The sequence below is a fragment of the Bufo gargarizans genome, chromosome 6 (genome assembly GCF_014858855.1).
Source record: "Bufo gargarizans isolate SCDJY-AF-19 chromosome 6, ASM1485885v1, whole genome shotgun sequence".
Classification (NCBI taxonomy): Eukaryota; Metazoa; Chordata; class Amphibia; order Anura; family Bufonidae; genus Bufo; species Bufo gargarizans.
Window position 1 is genome coordinate 26025164 of NC_058085.1, and position 25831 is coordinate 26050994.

Sequence of the window (25831 nt, forward strand, 5' to 3'; positions counted from 1 at the left end):
TACCTTCCTAACTGTGCTCGCCAACTGATGTCTCCATGTGCTCATTTGTCTCGTTCTCACACCTGAAAACAACCGCCAGAAGTACAATCGGGAAATCCTTGGTGTAGTGTGCTTCTATGTGTGCGCAATTCCTCCAAAATAACATCACAGAGACGTTCTCAAGTAGGTTCCAATAATGTGCCTGCTTCCAGCGGCTAGGCATGGTTTATTTATACCAGAAGATGGGAGGCGGTCTTACAATCATGACCAATGAGGAGACAGGTTATGGTATGAAGTGATTGGCTGGTGAAGATGTGAATGATCGTGCGAACTTATGTTCGCACACTTATTTGCGCCCTTTCCATTGCCACGCTTATCCTCGTGGATGAAGAAACCCTTGTTCGACGGTCCCCATCTCTCCCTCCTCAGCCGGTGCCATGACACTGGTATCCGGCAGTAATACCAGGCCGGGCACAAATCGGCTACAGGTCGGGACGACCAGACCATCGTGCGAAAGTCTCTGCGCAGATGCGAACGCAAACGAATTTGTGCATCTCCATAGGATAGATGGCGACCATACGGCAAACAATAATTTTTCCACAACCGTTCCGACACCAGGCACTTATCGGCCTCCTCCATGGATATCCTCCTGTCTGTCCCAGAACAGAAGCAGGGCAGAACATCGCTCCCACTCCCCCTTCTTCCTATCCTGTGAAGCTGTGCCATGCCGTTTTAGAGCTGATCTCCCTGGGCGATAGTAGCCACATAGCCAAATACTTTCTAAAGGACATCAAGCAGCAAACAACCGCGCTGGCTGTCTCCTCACCTAACTCCAACTGGGCAAGGTGGTCAGAGACAATTGCAGGAACATTGTGGCTGCTTTGTGTTTGGGAGAAATAACACCTGCTCCCTGAATGATGCATCCAATAAATCTAGTCGTGCAGCGTTTGTTAAAAAAAAGTACAGTGGCTTTTGGAAGGTACTAATAATAGTAATAATAATCATATAATATAATCAGTTCTCACCTCTCCTGTCCTTATACTATATACAGTGATAAGCATCGTGTTCTAGTGGTGACAGATAATTAGTCCTCACCTTTCCTGTGTTCTCTCCTGTCCCTTATACTATAAGCAGTGATAAGCAGGGTGTTCTAGTGGTGATAGATAATCAGTTCTCACCTCTCCTGTGTTCTCCCCTGTCCTTATACTATAAGCAGTGATAAGCAGCGTGTTCTAGTGGTGATAGATAATCAGTCCTCATCTCTCCTGCGTTCTCCCCTGTCCTTATACTAGGTACAGTATCTTCATGACTGCAGTCATCCCAAAACTGGTAGATAGAACAGGAAGACAGCATTAAAGGGTTTGTTCCGGAATAAGTAACTTTTCACATGTGCCCGCAGCCTCTACTATGGAAAGAGTCATACGTACCTGCTACCCTTAGCTCCGGTTATGTGTGCCAGCTCCTGTGTGTCCATCTTCCAGTAAATGTTGTTTGCTTCCTCGCCGGCACAGGCATGGTCACCTGCTTCACTGCAGCCAATGACTGGCTTTACTGGTGATGTGTCTCTTGTGGACATGTTACCCCTGAATCCAGTCATTGGCTGCAGCAGAGCAGATGATTATGCCCATTCCTAGGAGGTAAATAAGCCACGGATCTAAAGAACTTTGGCTTACCGGCTTCACAGTCCTGAGGCGGCCAGCAAGGGCAACAAGTGCACAAACAATGTAATGTTATATACACACAATGTAATGTTAGGGATGGAATATAAGGGCTACTGTCCCTGCATTGTAAACTGGTTGGAATAATGAAGCAATCAGCTTGGATTTATACAGGAGATCTGCAGATATTTGGGTCAGATAACTCCTGCTGTCCGGTCATTTTTGGTCATTCTAATTACTGATCTTTTCAGGTCGTATAAGACCTTCCACGTGACTTCTCCAACCGTCTGATGACTTCTACAATATTTATTTCACAGCTTGTGAATCCGGGTGAAGATCTGAACAATATTAATCCTATAGAGACATATGTGAGGGGTGATGAGCAGAGTACAGAGGACATTCCTGCAGATAACCGCCCAGGTGAGTAGTGACCACTAAGGGCTCTTTCACACTTGCGGCAGGACGGATCCGGCAGGCTGGTCTCCCTGTCGGATCCGTCCTTCTGCTGTTTCGCCGAGCCGCAGGACCGCCGCTCAGTCCCTATTGACTATAATGGGGACGGGGGCTGAGCTCCGGCGCTGCACGGCGAAAGCCGCCGGACTAAAAAGTCCTGCATGTCCGACTTTTTAGTCCGACTGCTTTCGCCGTGCTGTGCCGGGGCTCAGCCCCGTCCCTATTATAGTCAATGGGGACGGAGTGCGGCGGTCCGGCGGCTCGGCGAAACAGCGGAAGGACGAATCCGACAGGGAGACCAGCCTGCCAGATCCGTCCTGCCGCAAGTGTGAAAGGGGCCTAAGTAAAGCAGAGAGGTCTCTAAGATTCTGCTTCTACAAATAATAAAAAAAAATAGATATATTGTGCAATGTGAGAATAATGATATTACAAATTTATTATTGATGAGTATATATGAAAGTATAAAGGAAGAAACATAAATCTCACATACGGAGACACTTGTACACAATAACAATTACTACTTTTTCACATGTAGTAATTCAATTCAATCTGAAGGTGTCGGCCCTTTAAAGAGTAATGAGGGGGAAGTCGCAGAGAGCGATGAGGAGAAAGCAAAGCTGTTAAATATTTTCTTCTCCAATGTATTCACTGAGGAAAATAAACTGTCAGATGACATGCAGAATGCAAAAATAAATTCCCCATTAAAAGTGTCCTGTCTGACCCAGGAAGAAGTGCAACAGCGACTTAAAAAGATTAAAATAGACAAATCGCCAGGACCGTATGGCATACACCCCCGTATCCTAAGGGAATTAAGTAATGTCATAGCCAGACCCTTATTTCTGATATTTGCAGACTCTATACTGACAGGGAATGTCCCACAGGATTGGCGCATGGCAAATGTGGTGCCAATATTCAAAAAGGGTCCAAAAACAGAGCCTGGAAACTATAGGCCGGTAAGTTTAACATCTGTTGTGGGTAAACTGAAGATTTTCTGAGAGATGCTATCTTAGAGCATCTCAACGGAAATAAGCAAATAACGCCATATCATCAGCATGGCTTTGTGAGGGATCGGTCATGTCAAACTAATTTAATCAGTTTCTATGAGGAGGTAAGTTCTAGACTTGACAGCAGCGAATCAATGGATGTTGTATATCTGGACTTATCTAAAGCATTTGACACTGTACCACATAAAAGGTTAGTATATAAAATGAGAATGCTCGGACTGGGAGAAAACATATATTTATTAATGATCTTGTAGAAGGCTTGCACAGTAAAGTATCAATTTTCGCAGATGACACTAAACTGTGTAAAGTAATTAACACTGAAGAGGACAGTATGCTACTACAGAGGGATCTGGATAGATTGGAGGCTTGGGCAGATAAGTGGCAGATGAGGTTTAACACTGATAAATGTAAAGTTATGCACATGGGAAGGAATAATGCAAGTCACCCGTACATACTAAACGGTAAAACACTGGGTAACACTGACATGGAAAAGGATCTAGGGATTTTAATAAACAGCAAACTAAGCTGCAAAAACCAGTGTCAGGCAGCTGCTGCCAAGGCCAATAAGATAATGGGTTGTATCAGAAGGGGCATAGATGCCCGTGATAAGAACATAGCCCTACCACTTTACAAATCGCTAGTCAGACCACACATGGAGTACTGTGTACAGTTCTGGGCTCCTGTAAACAAGGCAGACATAGCAGAGCTGGAGAAGGTCCAGAGGAGGGCAACTAAAGTAATAACTGGAATGGGGCAACTACAGTACCCTGAAAGATTATTAAAATTAGGATTATTCACTTTAGAAAAAAGACGACTAAGGGGAGATCTAATTAATATGTATAAATATATCAGGGGTCAGTACAGAGATCTCTCCCATCATCTATTTATCCCCAGGACTGTGACGAGGGGACATCCTCTGCGTCTGGAGGATAGAAGGTTTGTACACAAACATAGAAGAGGATTCTTTACGGTAAGAGCAGTGAGACTATGGAACTCTCTGCCTGAGGAGGTGGTGATGGTGAGTACCATAAAGGAATTCAAGAGGGGCCTGGACGTATTTCTGGAGCGTAATAATATTACAGGCTATAGCTACTAGAGAGGGGTCGTTGATCCAGGGAGTTATTCCGATTGCCTGATTGGAGTCGGGAAGGAATTTTTTAATCCCCTAAAGTGGGGACTATTGGCTTCTACCTCACAGTTTTTTTTTTTTTGCCTTCCTCTGGATCAACTTGCAGGATGACAGGCCGAACTGGATGGACAAATGTCTTTTTTCGGCCTTATGTACTATGTTACTATGTTGCTATGTTACTAATAATAAAGTTACTCCCAAGACCATTTGGTAACTGAACCACAAATTGCTATCCCTCTACAGTACAGTGTAGTTACTATACAGATGTCTTCTCATGTCTCTCCAGTCCTGGTCTTTGCTCAGGACCCTCCAGTTTTTTTCTCTCTCTTTCTCCATTCTTTAGATAATTGACAACTACACTACCTTTAATGCTAATGGCCCATTGTCCAGATAGACAGTACTCGCTCACACTGGCTTTGAAAGGACAAGTTTAGGCACTAATTACCAGGAAGTTGCTGAGAACAGGATACCAATTACAATATATGGCTTACATTATTTTCCCAAAAATTCTTAAAAATCTGTATTAATCAGTATTTCTTACACCTGCATTAAAAAATTCACCTACACGCCTTGACATGCTATCAATGGGGTTAATAACCCCTTAGTGACCACCCATATGCCTTTTTAATGCAGTCACTAAGGGGCTTTAGGATGGGCCGCCGCTTTTTACGGTGCCCAATCTAAGCACTGCACAGGTCCCCCTTGCAATGGGGAGTGGGGGTCCGGCTCTAACAGCCCAGACTGGCAGGAGTGCTGATCCGGGCTGTTTAACACTTTACATGCCACGGGCAGTGGCGCCTGCCGCATGTAAAGTGCTGACAGAGGGAGCGGACTTCCTCTGTCTCCCATCGGCACCCCGAAAAATGCAGATGTGTGTGAAGGCTGGCTGGGGTCTCGTGTAGGCCCCAGACCAGGCTTAAGTAATTTCCTCTCTGGCGCAGCCTGCTGGTCAATGTGAGAATAGCACTGACATTAAAATGCATTGCACTATAGGGATAATGCATTGCATTTTAAAATCAATAAAAAAAAAGCTGTCTGTTATAGTCCCCTTGTGGGAATATTAAGTAGTAGAAAAATAGTAAAAAAATAAATAAATAAAAAATTCATTTATTCAATAAAACAGGATTGCTAATTTATTCTTAGTTGCCACCGAAAAACGTAATAACAAGCGATGGATCTTGGGAAGCGGCAATGAAAAACTTTTTTTTCATTTTTTTTTATTTTAAAAAAGTTTTTTTTATTGCAAAAAGTAGTAAAACATAAAAAAACTATATGTATTTGGTATCACTGTAATTGTACTGACCCAGAGAATAAAGATATTATGTTATTTATACCGACAAATGAACGCCATAAAATTTATCATGTAAAAACGCTGTGGCAGTATTGCTGTTTTTCCTATTTCCCTCACAGAAAGAGTAATAAAATTTGATCAGAAAGTTATGTGTACCCCAAAAATAGCACCATTAAAAACTACAACTTGTCCCGCAAAAACAAGCCCTGATAAAGCTATATAGATGGAAAAATAAAAAAGTTATAGCTCTTGGAACGCAATGATGAAAAAAGGAAGAAAAACGCTTGGTCAGTAAGCCCCAAAACAGGCTGGTCAGTAAGGGGTTAAAGGAGTTGTCTGAGACAATGGTGTCATATCACTAGGGTGATGGGGCCCCTACCTATATTGAGAACAGAGCGGGCCAAAGTGGTGGCTGGAGGACTCTGGTCCGGCCACCACCAAGCTCTCTCCCCATAGAAGTGAATGGGATCGCACTGTGCATGACCGGCCACTGTTCCCATTCACTTCTATGCGCCTGACGGAAATGGCCAAGCCAATGCTGCGCATGCACAGTGCATCCTCCGCCACTTTCGGGGCTCCACTTAGGAGTGGGTCCCACACCTACCAGACAATAGGGGCATATCCTAGTGAACTGACCCCATTCTCTCAGATGAGACAACCATTTTAATATAAATGCATGAAAAAAGGAAGCTGTTATGGTGTGGGCCATGCAGTTTGTTTACTTGAGAGTGACAGGACGGAGATTTGGAGAGACCTCGGTGTGCACAGTGTTCTAGCTGCAGTGATGATGTTCCGGTCACAGGATTATTCTTTGGCGCTATATATAGTTGTGTAATCGGGAAAGGCTGCAGGATAAGGCTACATTCACACAACTGTGAAAAATGGCACACAGCTGATTTTAGAATGAATGATAGTCAATGGCGCTATTCACGTGGCCATTTTTTTTTTTTTTTTTTTTTTTTTTTTTTAAGGCCAGTGAATAGTGTTTGTGAAAAATGAGACATGTCCTATTTGTGGCCGTTTTCACTGCAAGATGGACCTCATTAAACCAATGTGACCGTTTTTAATGGTCACTCTACAGGAGAGCATCCATGTAATGGCCGTTTAAAATGGATACACTAGTGGGAAATGGCCTTTTAGGGATAAAAATAAAAATAAATTGCCTTATCCGCTTGCACACACAAGGCAGTCTCTCTTCGTGCTGAAGGACCTGTGCTACCAACGTGATGACATCACCATGCTCTCCCAGTATTATTGCTTAGGAGCACATGGTGACATCATCCCACTGAGAGTGTAAGTGCTTTAGCACCAAATGAAGAGCAACGATCTCTGCGTTTGCAAGTGGTTGATTAATTATTATTACTGATAGGGACCACCCTGGGGAACATTATTACTAACTGGGGCCACTATGGGGGATGTTATGTATACTGCAGGGGTGGGTAATTAAATAAGAAAAGCAAATAAAAATCATTTAAACCATCTTCAAAATAAATGCAAAACGTCCAGACGACCAGGAAAGGGATGCAAATATGGTTGAAAAATAGTCATAAAAAACTGAGTGTGTCCGTTTTTATGGCCTTTTTTTCACTTGTGAATGTAGCCTTAAGAGGTCATACAAAAAAGTCTCACTTGAGAAATATGAAAAACTTAGTCCAGCTCACCTATCTGGTGGGGTGTATAATCCCGGCTCCAGAGGCCCTGAGGGAGTGTTCCCGTAGCAGACTGCAAGTTAGTGAAGGAAAAGGTCCCGGAGACAATTGAGATCCTCTGACAGCTCTTCTCTATTAATCACATATGAAAAACGGACATAGCCACTTGGTACACGGCATAGACGTTGACGCGTTTCGGGTGAGTACCCTTAGTCGTAACACTTTGTCATGTGTGACCCCACAATTTAAAGGACTTGAAGTACCCCTCCTCCAAAATCAAGGAAGGAGTCTCCAGCCCCATAGGCTGCCACTCATTGACACACCTCTTCATTTGCTACATCAATCACAGGTATAATTGGTAGCACACTGTGTGCACATTCTCCGGTCATATTAACCCTGGAAGTACCAAGGTGTTCGCTCCCTAAAGAGAAAAGCCGCACAGTGTGAATATACTATCACTCCACAAATTAAGAACATGTAGTACAAACAAACAAAATGGCCTTAGGTCCTACCACAGGCTAAAGTTAATTGCATCCTGACAAAATACATCACTATTTAGTGTGACAATCATAATTGTTAAGACCGGCGGACAAATAACCATGTACAGTCCTTGACACAGATTAAAATATCTAGTGTCAAGCGGTTATAAAGTCTGGCTGCATGTAACATGGGAAGGTAGTCTCCAATTCCCCTGGGTACGCTAGATCGAATGATACTGCGTTCGAATCGGAGTATGGAAGACAACCGCCCCATGTGACCAGTGTCCTGAGCAAAAATAGATGAACAGGTGTGTGCGCTAGATCCCAACCAGTCTGGACTATAATTTGTTATATAGCGGGGGAGATTAATCTGATGGATGTATATTGAAGCTTCATATTGTGCTTTCACAAGGTATATATTTTAAATTGATCTGAGTGTTCAGTAGCTCACTGATATATATACATTTAGTTCTTTTTTCAAGTTGAGACCTGCTGGAATTCTAGTACCAAGTCTAAAAATCCAGTAAGCCTCTCTGAGAAGGATTTTTTTCCGATGGTCTCCTCCCCTTTTGGGGGCCAAAACTCTCTCTATGGCATATGCCTGGAAAAATGACACCTGACGGGCATGTATCTGTATAAAGTGCCTAGCTATATTTGAAATATTCAAGATGTTCGGGTTACTGATGTAATTTAAGTGCTCAAGAATGCGGCTCTTAAATTTGCGGGCTGTGCTGCCTATATACATCAGATCACAGTGGGTGCACCTAATAGCATAGATAACACCCTCCGTATTGCAGTTGATATAACTGCGAATGGGAAATTTGCATGAATGGACTGAATTCTCAAATGATTTTGTAGGAAGTACATAATTACAGGTTTTACATGGATTACCTCCACATTTCGTAAATCCTTTGTCAAAAAAGTCTCACCACTGAACACTAGTGTTGAGCGAGCATGCTCGGCCGAATATCTGTTCAGTTCGAGCATTGCTATGCTCGGCACATGGCGGTACTCGGCCGAGTACCGCATGTGCTCGAGCGCCATGGTCGAGTCTCCTCCTCGCACGTTTTGCGGCTGCTAATCAGCCAATAAGCGTGCAGGTAAGTACTGCCACCACTGTTATGCCAGTAGCCATGTTGGCTACTGGCATTACTGTGATTGGCTGACCGGAACGCGTCATCGGGTGCTATATAGCACCCGATGACGCGGGTTCGGCTCATTGCGAGTCAGGGAGAGCTGCTGTTAGGAAGGGACAGACAGTGTAGGGAGTTTGTGATTACAATTTATTAAACGTTTCAAAGACCCAAATGTCCTTTTAAGGACTATTATATGTGGTGGCAGCAATTTCATCTTGCAAAGTAGTCAGATTTTTTTTTCTTAACTACTTAGCGATTTTTTTTTCTATATAGGGTGTCTGCAGTGACTTGTGACATCTGTTCAGCAATACCTTCTGTGTGTCAGGGGCAGAGATAGGAAAACTATTATTGAAAACAATTATATTTTTTCCATAATTTATCCACATTTTTCCTATAAAGGGTCCCTGCAGTAAATTGTCACATCTGTGCTGCAATAGCGCGTGTGTGTCAGGCCCAGATACTGGGAAAAATATTACTGACAACAAAGATATATTTTTTCCATCATTTTCCTATAAACGGTCCCTGCAGTAAATTGTCACATCTGTGCTGCAAAAGCGTGTGTGTGTGTGTGTGTGTGTCAGGCCCAGATAATGGGAAAAATATTAGCGAAAACAATTATATTTTTTCCATAATTTATCCACATTTTCCCTATAAACTGTCCCTGCAGTTAATTGTAACATCTGTGCTGCAATAGCGTGTGTGTGTCAGGCCCAGATAATGGGAAAAATATTAGGGAAAACAATTATATTTTTCCCATAATGTATCCGCATTTTTCCTATAAACGGTCCCTGCAGTGAATTGTCACATCTGTGTTGCAATAGCGTGTGTGTGTGTGTGTGTCAGGCCCAGATATTGGGGAAAATATTATCAAAAACAATTATATTTTTTCCATAATTTATTCACATTTTTCCTATGTACGGCCCCTTATAACATATAACATTTAATATGAAGAAAGCGAGCATTGAGGGACGGGGAAGTGGCCGTGATTCTGATGGTGCACGCAGAGGCTGTGGCCCTGGGCGCATTGAAACTGTGCTTGCTGCCAGAGCACAAGAAAAACAATCATCCAAGATACCTAGCTTCATGTCCCAGATTGCAGGGCGGCGCAGGAGACCACTCTTGAAGTATGCCCAGTGCGAGCAGATGGTGCTTCCAGTCGGTTAAGCACCACCCTGTCTTCCACCAAGTCCAGTCTCAGTAGCCAAGAGTCTGGCCCACACAATCCTCACCCTGATCCTCCTTCCTCCCACCATTTACAGTCTGGCCAAACAAGTGATCCCACACTCTGATATTCCGAGGTCTTCTATTCATCGCTATTAATTGATTTGGCCCTCTCGCCAAGCACGCTTGAAGAGGGACTTGAGCTCTTGTGCCCCGATTCCCAACCTCTTGAGCATCCAGAGTCACAAGAACATGATGCTGGGGAACGACAATTAGTGTTTATTGAGGTGGATGATGATGAGACACAGTTGCCAATGACTCAACCGCAATTACTGTTTCAAGAGTTTGAGGAAGAGGATGACACACAGTTGTCAATCACTGAGGTTGTGGTTAGGTCAACAAATCAGGAGGATGATCAGAGTGAGGAAGTGGAAGAGGAGGTGCTGGATGACGAGGTCACTGACCCAACCTGGAAAGGTGGCAACAAACCGAGCGAGGAGAGCAGTACAGAGGGGGAGGGATCTGCAGCACTGCAACAGGCTGGAAGAGGCAGTGAGGTGGCAAAAGGTAGAAGGCGGGCACCACCGAACAGACCCACAACTGTTCTATGGTGCGCCTCCTTGCGTAAATCTCCCTTGCTAAGGGGTAGGTGTTCAGCAGTGTGGCGCTTTTTTGAGGAAAGTACGGACGGCAATAGAATAGTAGTTTGCAACCTGTGCCACACCAAAATGAGCCGGGGCGTGAACACTAGCAACCTTACCAGCATGATCCTCCACATGTCATCAAAACACCCTAATAGGTGGGCCGAACGCCTGGGTCCACAATCTGTGTCTGCGGGTCACACCACTGCCTCCTCTTCCCTTGTGTTACGTGCTGGCCAATCCCCTGTCAAAGATGCAGGCCCGGATGCCTCCCGCCCTGCACCTGGACCTTTGCAAGCACCATCAGCGACCACATCCACAAATGTCATTACCCCAGGCATTTGAATGCAAGCGCAAATACCCAGCCACCCACCCACAGGCCATAGCACTAAATGCGCAGCTTTCCAAATTACTGGCCCTGGAAATGTTGCCATTTAGGCTTGTGGCTACTGAGGCCTTCCGCAGCCTGATGTCGGCGGCCGTCCCTCGTAACGCAGTCCCCAGCTGCCACTATTTTTCAAGGTGTGCCGTGCCAGCCTTACACCAACATGTGTCCCTTAACATCACATGTGCCCTGACCAACGCAGTTACTGGGAAGGTCCACTTATCCATGGACACATGGACAAGTGCTTTCGGTCAGAGACACTACATTTCCCTGACGGCACACTGGGTTAATGTTGTGGAGGCCGGGAGCCACTCGTACCCTGGGATGGCACAGGTGCTACCGATGCCAAGGATTGCGGGCCCCAATTCCATCAGGGTTTCCGCCACCACCTACGTTAGTGGCTCCAACCCCCACTTCTCATCCTCCGCCTCCTCCACTTCCACCTCCGAATTATCCGCGTGCAGCACCAATCAGCCATCAGTCAGTAGCAGGAAGCAATGTAGCACTGCAGTGGGGAAGCGGCAACAGGCCTGGCTGAAGCTGATCTGCCTGTGTGACAAAAAGCACACCGCCGCAGAGCTATGGCAGGGTATAAGAGACCAGACTGAGCTGTGGCTGTCACCACTCAACCTAGAACCAGGCATGGTTGTGTCTGATAATGGCCATAACTTGGTGGCGGCTTTGGAACTGGACAACCTTAGACACATCCCATGCCTTGCCCACGTATTCAACCTTGTGGTTCAGTGGTTTCTAAAAACATACCCCAATTTTCCTGAGCGACGTGAGCACATGCTGGAACTCCACGTTCCACATGTTGGCCAGGCTTTGTGAGCAGCAGAGGGCAGTTGTGGAATACCAGTTGCAACATGGTCGTCGCCTTTCCAGTCAGCTTCCGCTATTCACAAGCGAGGAGTGGGCATGGATGTCTGACCTCTGTGAGGTTTTATGCAACTTTGATAAATCAACACAGATGGTGAGCGGCGATAACACTATTATCAGCGTCACCTTCCCACTTCTGTGTCTTCTCAAATGCTCGCTGCTCACAATTAAGGACGACGCTTTGCTTGTGGAAGAGGTGGAAAAGGGGGAAGACTTTTCACAGGTTGATAATAACCCGACCACCCTCAGTTCATCTTCTCAGCGCAAATTGGAGGCTGAAGAGGAGGAGCAGGAGACGGTTGCTTCCGCTCCAGAGGGTAGTACCCATGGAAGTTTAATTCCATCTGTTCAGCGTGGGTGGGCAGAAGAAGAGGATGAGGAGATTGGGAGTGATTCTCCTGATGAAGAGAGTGAAGTCTCACCTGCTGGTACTCTGGCACACATGGCTGACTTCATGTTAGGCTGCCTTTCCCGTGACCCGCATGTTATACGCATTTTAAACAACATAGATTACTGGTTGTTCACCCTTCTCGACCCCCACTACAAAGAGAACTTTTAAATACATAAAGGGAATCAACTCGGTAAAGGAGGAGAGCATATTTAAAAGAAGAAAAACTACCACAAGAGGACACAGTTTTAAATTAGAGGGGCAAAGGTTTAAAAGTAATATAAGGAAGTATTACTTTACTGAGTAGTGGATGCATGGAATAGCCTTCCTGCAGAAGTGGTAGCTGCAAATACAGTGAAGGAGTTTAAGCATGCATGGGATAGGCATAAGGCCATCCTTCATATAAGATAGGGCCAGGGACTATTCATCGGATTCAGATATATTGGGCAGACTAGATGGGCCAAATGGTTCTTATCTGCCGACACATTCTATGTTTCTATGTTTCTAACTTCTCATCTCTCATTCCTCTGGTGGAGTGGACAAGCAAAATGGTGCAATACCAGAAGATCCTTGTTGAAAAATTGCTCCACAATTTTCCATCTGACAACGCTGGCAGCAGAGTCCGTACTTCCTTGGCTAACCAAGGAGGGGAGACAAGGGGAACAACCAGCAGTTCCAACAGAGGCAGGGCAACACTCTCTAAAGCCTGGGACAGTTTCATGACATCCCGCCAGCACCCTCACCCTGATGTGCGGCCTACTGCCACAAGGAGAGAAACATTTTGGAAGATGGTGAAGGAGTACATAGCAGACCTTGTCAGCGTCCTCAATGATCCCTCAGTGCATTACAACTACTAGGTGTCCAAGCTGGACACTTGGCATGAACTGGCGCTCTACGCTTTGGAGATGCTGGCCTGCCCTGCCGCCAGCATTTTGTCTGAGCGTGTATTTAGTTCTGCTGGTGGCATTATAACCGATAAGCGTATCCGCCTGTCAACTGAAAATGCTGACAGGTTGTCTCATATATAAATGTACAAGGCCTGGATTGACCATGACTTCTCGACTCCACCAGAGGAATGCTGATGAACATAAAGGCACTTTACACGTGTTGTTTTTAATGTAGTTAATAGACTGTATTCCCATGCACCCGTTCTACCACAAACAAGGGTATATGGTTAAATCTTCCTTTTCTCATCCTCCACCTCCTCTTCCACCATATCAACATGCATTGCTTATTCGTCACATATAATGCCCTCGCAAATATGGTAAGAGTGTAAGCTCACCTGCAGGCCCGCAACTCAAATCTTTTACAGGGTCAGCTCACCTGCAGGCCCGCAAATCAAATTTTTTACAGGGTCAGCTCACCTGCAAGTCCACAACTCAATGTGAATGAGGCCCTCCTTTATGTGATATAGAGGTTGCATCGGAGTGCCTCTTTCTTGTAATTTTTTGGCAGCACTTGGACTTTATATACAAGTAAATATACAGAAAAGAATGTTTTCAATCAACTTTTCCTATAAAATCGATTTATTATTTTACTTTGGTTTTGTGCGTAAAACCTTAATTATATTGTGTACTGATGATCAGTTTAAGGCCTTTTAAGCAGCAGCAGCATGGTGATAAAAATTAGTGGCAAGGTGACATACTGTGGAGATGGCAGCATGAGGAGGCCACATAGTGGCACAATGACGGAGTCTGGATAAAAGACTAATGCCACAGATTATTTAGAAAGATGCAGATGGAAACAAATCTGTGGAGCTGTATCACGGTCACCTGCAGATTAATGCAGACCAAGGGCGTAGCTATAAGGGAAGCAGGGAAAGCTGCAGCTTTGGGGCCCTGACCCAAAAGGGTCCTATCCAGGAGGAGGAGGACTAGAAGATTTGGTCAGGGCCCCCTCAACAATATTACACAATGAAATAGTGTATAGACAGTGTATAAAACGAATGGAACAGCTCGCCGGCCCTGGTCTGAGAGAGCGATCTTTACTAGCCACAGGAATGGGGGTGGCATGAAAGGAAGGGGTCGCTAAAAAATTACTGTGGGATGGAGCCCCATTCAGAAATTTGCTGTGGGGTCCAGTCATTTCTAGCTACGCCACTGATGCAGCCCATGAAAGCAAGTTGAGTTTATCGATTCCAAATCCTTAATTAAATTGTGGGCCTGGTGATCAGTTTAAGGCCTTTTAAGGAGTATCAGCAGCAGCATGGTGATAAAAATGAGTGGCAAGGTGACATGGTGTGGAGATGGCAGCATGAGGAGGCCACATAGTGGCACAATGACTGTGTAACGGTCGCGTACACACACACACAGGGGGAGGGAAGTGACCACTGCGCTCCACCCTTACCCCTGGCCCTGCCTACTTGCCTCGCGAGTCCTAATGACAGGGGACAACTGGACGGCAATCCCTAGCTTGAACTAAGTGCAGGGATGACATACAGACAGACAAACAACAGAACGTGAACGGACCGAGTCAATACCAGGAAAGCTACAAAGTACAAATGAAGCAAGCAGAGAATAGTCAAGAGAAGCCGGGGTCATAAATACCAGGAGAGTCGTGAAGTACCAAAGGAGTAAGCAGAGGATCGTCAGGAGGAGGCCGGGGTCAGAATACCAGGAGAGCAGCAAAGTACAAAAGGAGCAGGCAGAGGATAGTCAGGAAACAGCAGGGGGTAAGTACGCCAGGAAATACAACATCACAGGTGGAACCTAAATTAACAGGCAACCTGTGGCCAGCAGGCTGCCTGTATTTATAGTGAGGAGTGAGTGTCATGTGACGTGGCCAGCGTCACATGACCGACAGACCAACCAGTCGAGCACCGAGTGATCAGCTCGGCGCTCAAGGCAGACTTAGGAGCAGGGAACCTCCCAGCTAGCAAAGCCGCCCTGGGAACGAGGTCAAGCACAGATCCTCGCTCCCGAAGCTAAGCAGCAGGTCTGCGACTAATGGGAGACCGAGTGCACCTTCGGAACAGTTACAGTACCCCCCTTTTACGAGGGGCCACTGGACCCAAGACTTCAGGCGATGGCCTTTCAGGGTGTTCTAAATGAAATTTTCAAACAAGTCTAGGAGCATGAACCTCCCTGGCAGGTACCCAAGATCTCTCTTCAGGTCCATACCCCTTCCAGTGAATCGGGTACTACAAGGAATTACGCACCTTCCTGACATCCACTATTTTAGACACCACATACTCGACAGCATCATTAACAAGAACCGGTGGAGGCGAGGCTTTCGATGGTACTACCGGTTCAACATATTTTTTAAGTAGAGATTTATGAAACACATGAATGTGGAATGACTCGGGCAGCTCCAACCTAAATGATACCGGGTTAATCACCTCTGTAATCTTATATGGTCCAATAAAATGAGGAGCAAACTTTTTAGAATCTACCTTAAGAGAGAGATTCTTGGGGGACAACCATACTTTATCCCCAATCTGAAACTTCACCCCCCTTGAACGTCTCCTAACGGCCTTGAGTTTTTGAGAACTTTGAGCCTTTTCTAAGTTCGATTGAACCCGGGCCCAAACTGTGCACAGTTCAGAGGAGAGCCTATCCGCCTCAGGGTTAGAGGAGGAGGCTGATGACCCAGAATGAAAACGGGGATGGAAACCATGGTTACAAAAGAAAGGTGAAACCCCAGCAGAAGAATTGACACGGTTATTCAAAGCAAATTCAGCCAATGGAAGAAATTTCACCCATAATTGCTGGTCATCAGCCAGATACAACCTCAAGAATTGTTCCACAGACTGATTAAGGCGTTCAGTCTGCCCATTACTCTCAGGGTGGTAGGCAGAAGAAAAAGGCAATGAAATTTGACATTTTTTACAGAAGGCCCTCCAGAATTTGGACACAAACTGCACACCCCTGTCAGAAACAATATTTTCTGGGATACCATGCAATCGAACAATTTCTTTCAAAAAAATAGATGCCAGAGTTTTGGCATTCGGAATTTTAGCCAGGGGAATGAAATTGACCATCTTGCTAAACCTATCGACCACTACCCAAATTACAGTCTTGCCCTCTGCCGGCGGTAGGTCAGTTATAAAGTCCATCGAGATATGGGACCAGGGTCTACTGGGAATGGGTAGGGGTCGTAGGTTACCAGCAGGGAGAGTCCTAGGTATCTTGGACCTGGCACAAACCTCACAGGCTGACACGTAGGACTTGACATCCCTAGTTAGAGTGGGCCACCAATAAGATCTAGAAACCAGATCCTTAGTGCCCTCAACACCCGGATGTCCACAAAAGGCAGAATCGTGACACTCACCCAAAAGCTGGAGACAAAATTGTACGGGAACAAACAACTTATCTGTTGGGGTGGATACCGGTGCCAGATGTTGTTCAGACCTAATGCGAGCCGAGATATCCTGGGTTAGAGCTGCTATGAAGATTTTTGCTGGTAGGATGGATTCAGGTGGTACCTCAGTAGGTTGAAAAGCATGGAAGCTCCGAGATAATGCGTCCGCCTTCACATTTTTACTTCCCGGCCTGAACGTAATGGAAAAATCAAAACGAGTAAAAAACAGAGCCCATCTGGCTTGACGGGGATTCAACCTCTTAGCAGACTCGAGAAACATACGGTTTTTATGGTCAGTGACAACAGTTACACAATGCCTTTCACCCTCCAGAAAATGCCTCCACTCCTCAAATGCCCATTTAATGGCCAGCAGCTCCCTATTCCCTATGTCGTAGTTTCTCTCCGTTGGAGAGAATTTCCTGGAGAAGAAGGCACATGGTCTCAGGTTAGTGAGGCTAGTAGGACCTTGTGAAAGGATTGCTCCTGCGCCGTCCTCGGACGCATCCACCTTCACAATAAAAGGTCTCTCCTGATGAGGCTGGATCAGAATGGGAGCGCTACTGAATGCCTTTTTTAATTTTTCAAATGAAGAAATGGCCTCAATAGACCAATTCTCCAAATCCGCCCCTTTCTTAGTAAGGTCGGTCAACAGTTTAGCAATTACAAAAAAATTCATAATAAATTTACGATAATAATTGGCGAAACCTAAGAATCGTTGGAACGCCTTTAAGGATGAAGGTCTTACCCATTCCTTAATTGCTAGCACCTTACATGCCCTAGAAACAGAATCTACTGTACACCAAAGACACATTTCTTTGCTTAGCGGATAGCTGATTCTCCCTCAACACCTCTAATACTTGTTTAACATGAGACACATGGGATTCGAAGTCAGGAGAGAATATCAAAATGTCGTCAAGATTTTTTATATGGAAAAATTATAAAACTTCAATACAATTTTAATGTTATTCATCAATAATAAAATGTGTTTTATTCTTGGCAGATGACTGTACCAGGAACTTAGAGAAACATCTGGTATCTTCAGATTTTGAAGTAGATGATTGTGGTATCGCACAAGATACATTTGAAGAGCATGCCAATATGCAAGATATACTCTCATCCAATCACAGCAACAATGCATCATTTAATTCTTTTAAACAGCTCCGATCTTCTTATTTATCAAAGACTGTAACACAGAATAAAAGTCACAGAAGAGGTGCTAAACATCAAACACCTCACGTAAAAGAAAATAAATTTTTATGTTCAGAATGTGGGAAATGTTTTAATCAGAAATCGTCTCTTGTTGTACATCAGAGAATTCACACAGGAGAGAAGCCATTTTCATGTTCAGAATGTGGTAAATGTTTTGAGTATAATTCATATCTTCTTATACATCAGAGAATTCACACAGGAGAGAAGCCATTTTCATGTTCAGAATGTGGGAAATGTTTTAGCCGTAAATCAAATCTTGTTATGCATCAGAGAATTCACACAGGAGAGAAGCCATTTTCATGTTCAGAATGTGAGAAATGTTTTAATAGTAAATCAGAATTTGTTATACATCAGAGAATTCACACAGGAGAGAAGCCATTTTCATGTTCAGAATGTGGGAAATGTTTTAAGAGTAAATCAGAATTTGGTACACATCAGAGAATTCACACAGGGGAGAAGACATTTTCATGTTTAGAATGTGGGAAATGTTTTAACAGTAAATCATACCTTGTTATACATCAGAGAATTCACACAGGAGAGAAGCCATTTTCATGTTCAGAATGTGGGAACTGTTTTAAGATGAAATCAGAATTTGTAATACATCAGAGAAATCACACAGGGGAGAAGCCAATTTCATGTTTAGTATGTGGAAAATGTTTTAACCATAAATCAGATCTTGTTATACATCAGAGAATTCACACAGGGGAGAAGCCATTTTTATGTGCAGAATGTGGGAAATGTTTTAACAGTAAACAATATCTTGTTATACATCAGAGAATTCACACAGGGGAGAAGCCATTTTCATGTTCAGAATGTGGGAAAAGTTTTAACCGTAAACATCATCTTGTTATGCATCAGAGAATTCACACAGGAGAGAAGCCATTTTCATGTTCAGAATGTGGAAAATGTTTTAACAGTAAATCATATCTTGTTATGCATCAGAGAAATCACACAGGGGAGAAGCCATTTTCTTGTTCAGAATGTGATATGTGTTTCAACCATAAATCATCTCTTGTTAATCATCAAAAAACCCACATATAAGAGAAGCCATCTTTATGCTTAGCCCGTTAGTGACCTCCCTTATGTGTTTTTATGGTGGTTACTAACTGGCTTTATTCCTTCAGATATTCCTTTTTACAGGAAGATAAAACAGCGCCTTGCTTTCAGTTACCAGAGGTAGCTGAAGGCTTGGAGTGATGATTGGGACCGCTGTGGGAGCTCCCCAAACAAACATAGTCTCTTGTATTGAATGAATATTGGTAATCAAAGGACAGATCTAGTTAAAAGTAAAACTAAGTTTTTTTAAATATATATATAAACACGTTTGGTGAGAATAAAATCAGTATTCCACCCTGTCTGTGATCTGTATGGGGCCTATATGTGAAAGTCCAAAAATTTTTCCAAAAGTGAGACAACCCCTTTAAGGCAAATAAATATATAATTTATTCTTGTGCTATTCTGTTGTCTCGACCCACAAATCCACACGTCCGTGGCTCGGTATTATGTTACATTCTACCTTGGTTGGTTTCTGACCCGATATAACTCTGTTAATGGACCGGGCTTATATCTAACGAGGAACTGGTGGCAGTCTACTGGGCTAGCAGGGCTATGTCTCACTGGTGCAGTGATAGGGCTCTCTTAGCCTGTCAGGGTTACGTTACGTCATATATCACCACTTGAAAAATGGCAAAAAATCATATTTAGCATGGCTGGATCTTAACAAAGTTCCAAGTAGAGCTTCAACATGCAACAAGAAGAAATGGGAGTGATACAAAACATTTTTTGAGCATTCAATTTAATGGAAACAGTGAATAAACTGAAACAGGCTGTTTTTCAGCTGATCAAAAGTTTAGGACCACACCTCCAAAAAAAATTAAACTAAACTCCCCCAAAACAGAAATCCAACTTCCAAACATGAACTCAGTAATGAGTAGCTCCGCCGTTATTGTTTTGGCATGCTTGATGCAAGCGTTTCCATCAGGTGAGTGGGAACATTTCTCCAAGTGGTGAAGACGGCCGCATGAAGGCCATTTATTGTCAGGAACTGTTGTCCATTTTTGTAAACTTCCCTTGCCATCCATCCCCAAAGGGTCTCAATTTGATTTAGATCAGGAGAACATGCAGGATGGGCCAAGAGAGTGATGTTATTTTCCTGGAAGAAGTCCCTTGTCCTGCGGGCATTGTGTACTGTAGCGTTGTCCTGTTGAAAAACCCAGTCGTTACCACACAGACGAGGGCCCTCAGTCATGAGGAATGCTCTCTGCAAACATCTGGACATAGCCAGCGGTCATTTGACGCCCCTGCACTTCCTGAAGCTCCATTGTTCCACTGAAGGAAAAAGCACCCCAGACCATTATACGCCCCCTCCACTGTGGCGCGTAGAAAACATCTCAGGTGGGATATGCTTGTCATGCCAGTAACGTTGGAAACCATCAGGACCATCAAGGTTAAATTTTTCTCATCAGAGAATAAAACTTTCTTTCACCTTTGAATGTCCCATGTTTGGTGCTCTCTTGCAAAGTCCAAACGAGCAGTTTTGTGGCGTTCAAGGAGACAAGGTCTTTGAAGATGTTTTTTGTTTTTGAAGCCCTTCAGTCTCAGATGCCATCTGATTGGGGCTGCAGTCAGCACCAGTAAGGGCCTTAATTTGGGTCGAGGATCGTCCAGTGTCTTGACGGACAGCCAATTGGATCCTCCAGCTTAGTGATGATGAAATTTTTTTGGGTCTTCCACTTTTTTGTTCCATAACCCTCAGGATCATTTAAGAAATTCCAAATGACTGTCTTACTGTGTCCCACCTCAGCAGCGATGGCGCGCTGTGAGAGACCCTGCTTATGCAGTCAACAACCCGACCATGTTCAAAAAGGGAGAGTTTTTTTGCCTTTGCCATCACAACGTGTGACTACCTGACAGAAAATGACAATGAATCCACATCGTTGCACAGATTGGGCCTTTTAAAGGCATGTGTTCCTAAAATTTGAATCAGCTGAAAAATAGCCTGTTTCAGTTTAATCGTTATTTTCAATTAATTGAATGCTCAAAAAATGTTTTGTCTCACTCTCATTTCTTCTTGTTGCATGTTGAAGCTCTACTTGGAACCTTGTTAAGATCCAACAATGTAAAATATGATTTTTGTGCTATTTTTCAAGTGGTCTTAAACTTTTGATCAGGAGTGTATATATATAAAATTTTAAAAAAATTATTCGTAAGGGATTGCTCTCTCAGGGGGGTTGAAATCACAGACTTCTCCTCTGACAACAGGGTTCAAGTCCAAAAGGTGCTTTATTTTCGGCACTTCAGCACCATCACACACATAAACATAGAAAATAAACACCTGCCCATCTGGGCTCCACCTAATACATGTGTTGTCTCTACCTCACCTATAGAGCGCCGTTCACACACTGAATTAGATCTGGCTTCTTCAGCCATATACGGTCCAGTAGCCTCCAGGCTGTGACCACACCAGCACCCTTGGGGGGGGGGGGGGGGGGGAGATGACCTAGAAGTCCTCCCGACTCTTACCATGCGACCCTCTTTCCTGAGGTGTCGCTGGGCCCCCCAAGCATTAGGCTTTACAAAGGCTCGTGGCCCCTCAGTCCTCCTGGCTGAGACCACACAGAGCCTCTCAGGCTCCCCTCTCTCTCAGGCTTCCTTAGCCTTTCTCCCTCCAAGTCATAAACAGAGGGTTGTTTTATTCCTTCTTGATTACATTAGCAGGCCTCACCTGCGATCACCTCTGGCAAAAGACAATACATGTAGGGGAAGGGTGCGGCCTGGCAGATCCCACTACCAAATCTATACCCCAGTCCACATAAAATCCAGCCCAGAACAACATCTAGACAAAACTGTCTCGGCAAACTACACTCTGCTGAAACCACTGCAGCTTTTAGGATTTCAGTTATCTCACCCAGCTGAGGTATCTGGGTGGTATATACACGCCTCCCAGCACTTATACTTTACACATCACCACTATATATCACATAAAACCTGTATGACAAAACTGTATAGAAAGGTTATTGAATATTATGTTAGGACAATCTGAAAACTTTTTGTCACCCTAATGATATTGATCTAGGTGCGCAGGTCCACCCAAGCCAGCCAACAAATCTGAAGTAACTTTGAGGCTTACTGGCTCTCAGTCAGATGAGAGCTGGTTTGGAATGTCTCATAGTGCACAAGGTTACCATTATGCTGACTCAGCCTGTCATCTGTCTCATGGATAGATTGATGGCTTGCACATACCTGGCTTTTGGCATATAGCCTTTGTGTGGTTGTCTATTGTATGTCTTAGATAATAGGAGTCCAAGACCCATCCAGCTATTCTCTTAATGCTGTTTCCAAACCATTTTGATGGGGTTTCCATCAATTTCTAACCTTTTTTCGTGAACCAGATACCCTCTTCTCTTCTGAGCAGTGGGTGCCTGGGGTTCTCCTATTGACTTCCATTGTGCTCGGGTGCTTGGTAGAGCACACAAGCATACCGATCTGTTCAGCCAGAGCACACAAGCACTTTGGTGCTCGATCAACACTAGTAGTGTGGGTTTTGGTCCCATTACAGACACCGGACCTCTTAACTAGTAATGTCACTGTTATTACATGTGAAACGCTAGGGGCTGGGGAATATTCACATTAGAACAGAGAACACAATCATCACTAACCCTTTCTGGACATTCATTTTGTGGATACTACAACCAGTGGATTATGTCCCTCTCTAAAAAGACAGATAGTACACTCATTGACAAAACAAAATAACACAACCAGATAGAAATGTCAGATTGCTGCTAAACTTTGCATTCAGTTATGTCTCGGGCAGATATGTAAATGATTACAGTTACGGTCTGATTAGCCACTGGGTCTTGTCACAAGAGGGCATAAAAGTGCTTCCCAAACTGATCTATAGAAAGGTTCTCAGAGGCTAATTTTGGGTAGTGTACCTTTTGGTGAGATATCAGTGACTGCTAGACATGCCTCTACGATATACCCGGTTGATAGACTTTCAGAGGATGTACATCATTGTACTGAGAAGCAGGATGGTCATTTTGATGAATTGCCAGCCATCTAGGCTTGTCTGACCTAGCTGTTTGGAGGTGCTGGGACTTTTTTGGATATCATTGGGGCTGGACTTGAGTCTGCTAAAGTGTTTCAGGGCACAGCCAATACAGTATTGTCTGTTTCCTAATCTTGATCTAACTTTTCCTCCTGTCCTGTCTTTGTATCGTCCTCACTGCCTCCCCAGCAATCTCTAAAAACATGGGTGTCTGTGGGGACAGTGATCCGGGCACAGTCAACACAGACTAGGACTATTAGAGGGTGGCAGACTTACTTTTTTCTTTCTCTGTTGCAGAGATGGTTTAACATTATCATGATAACATTCATAATAGTACTTCCCACTTCTTCTGTCTATCTCCACCTCCTCTATATACTTCCCTCGCTACTTGTTAGCTTTTAGCCATTCTTTGCTTTCCCTACATGCTTTTTCCCACTACTCTGGATTCAGTTTACCACCAGGGAGGGGGGGGGGGGGGGGGGGGGACATGTCTACACCTTTCATTAGCTGGCTGAAGTTCTTCACTGCCTGTCTTCTCTCTTCCTTACTACTTCTGCAGCTGGGATCCCTGTCGGTCCCTTTCTAAATACCTTGGGTGTTGCCTAACTCTAAATTAGCTTTGTCTCCATAGGCCCCAGTGGGGACTCCTACCGTTCACTAGGGGGCCAGAAACCGTTAGTTCTCCTGACTACCACAAAAACCAACGACCTCAGCGCGGATGCAAACCAAACGCTTGCTGCACACTATTTCTCTTGAACATACGTTCAGTACACTAATACAATGGGCAAACCAACAAAAACAAACACAATGCAAACAGCCCACAGATAGAAACAAGATCCATACACAATCCCCTCCTTTTGTAATTTTAGCAGATGGGCAGGACCCCCAGGGTCCAGTACTTCACTTGACTTTTTATTAAATGCAGGAATTAACCTAATATCTTCACCCAATTCCCCTTGACCTGGAGTCCCGAACATCTGCACCAACCACAACAACCTGTTATGAATCAAGATGAAGTTGCTTCCAAGTGCTGACTTAATCCTAGCAAAGGAAAAAACATAGAAGTTCAGGCATTTCATCTAATTAAACAATACTACAAGTAATAACTAATTATAGGAAAATGTGTATCCTTCACTTACTGAGTTGAGTACTCTATGTGGTGCTACTTAGATCTATGTGTATTGTTTCGTGCTTTTAGCCGTATCAGGAAAAATACCAGTAACTAAGATGGCCACTGGGCAGGGAGTGAAGTTACCTCAGTTAAGAAGCCTGCTGGGGAGAAAATGGGATTAGTTAAGATGGCTGCCGGAGAGTCAGTGGGATTAGTTAAGATGGCTGCCGGAGCGGAAGCTGGTACATAAGGTGTGCCATCCTGTGCGATAACCAGGTACAAGGAGGTGGGCCTGGGGCTTGGTTTCGCCGCTCTACAGCTGTAACAGACATTCCTCCCTGTGGGTTTTTGGTAATGACCTACTCCACAGATCCACCCCTCCAGAGACTGAGGGGCTGATAATATGGTGGGGGTCGTGCCTGCTGAAGTATGGCGGAGCTCTCACGTGCCATTTTAGGGGCTGTGTTGGCGGCATGTAAAGGTAATCATTTGTCTTTTCATCATACATTTCTGTCCAGCCTAATCTCTTCATCTCTCTGGCTGTTCTATACCATGCTCCTGCATCCTTTACTACGTTGTTATCTTGAAGCATTCCTTCCTTATGTCAGCACTTTCTCCTCATAAATTCCTGTGATCTTAATGAATTTCTCTCCTGTAACGGTGTAACTGCCAGATGCTAAGTTGTCTGCCTCCATTTTCTTCTCTTCTTTTTAAGTCTTCATTATACTGAATACTGTACACGGCTCCCAGCCGGAAGGCTTCTAATGCCGCCCGCACTGTCAGTCTCTCTCAGTTATCTTTGCATGTACATTCAATCTGAACACTTTCCTAACTCCCTGAAGCTACAGGACAGCTACCGATAACCTGTTCTCTCCTTCTGGAGAGGGACTTCAGTTATACTCAATGACATGCCAGCCCGTGTTTTATACCTCTGGCATATACGTCATATGAGCCCTTCCTCATTTTCCGAGGATATCCGTTACAACATCCACTAATATAATTCTCATTTTTTTTTTAATATTAACTTCAAGACATCTATCGGTGTGACAGATACATGACACCAATAGGAACACGCCTACCAACGTGACAATAGTCTACTGCTGGTAGGACGAGTATATATTTTTAATCATCAACTGTTGGAACACATGTAACTATATACATATGTATATTTCCTTTGAAGTCCCTGTCGAACCACAGACAGTAGATAATACACTTTGACCACGTTCTTAGGACAAGGGCTTATGTGGACTGGTGTCCATATGGAGAGCTGTCCCACCCACTGCACAGAGCGGAGGTACAGAAGGGATATCAGGTAGGATAACTAGTTTTCTTATCTTTCGCTGAGCTGCACAGTCTCCTTCCTTGTTTGCGTCCGACCCACCAGTGGATATTTCATGCGGCTGCTCAGTCAGAACAATTTAATCTTTGTCCCACGCTGGGCGCCAACTATTTTGAATGCACACAAGCTGTGCTATCTTATCAACTGTCTGCTCCAAACGGCAAGTTGTTAGTACGTGCACAACGGAGAAAAAACACACTGACACCTCTCAAAGATCAAAGCAAAATTCTAAAAGTTAAGCAGTATATATGCACATGAGAGGGGGCATCCCCCCTGAGGCTTGTGGCAGTGTTCCATTGGTAATTATACAAAAATAAATTTTCACTTCTGAACAATTAGCATAATTGAATGTAAGGAATGTAAACTATAGATAAGTGGGGAGTGATCCCGGATGCCAGTGCCATCTTTTAATGGCTTCAGATCTTTCAGTCTCATATCCACAACAGGAGCAGTGGTTACATGAGGGATCTTGACAGCCAAGACAGACTACTAAGGCTACTTTCACACTCACATTTTCAGTTTGTGAGATCCATTCAGGGCTTTCACAAGCGGTCCAAAACTGATCAGTTTTGCCCTAATGCATTCTGAATGGAA

At 44.3% G+C, this 25831-nt stretch overlaps 1 pseudogene; it reads left to right on the forward strand.

Moving 5' to 3' along the window:
• Nucleotides 1-19106, forward strand: part of LOC122940417 — a 135660-nt pseudogene extending 116554 nt beyond the window's left edge.
• Nucleotides 19107-25831: the final 6725 nt, after the last annotated feature.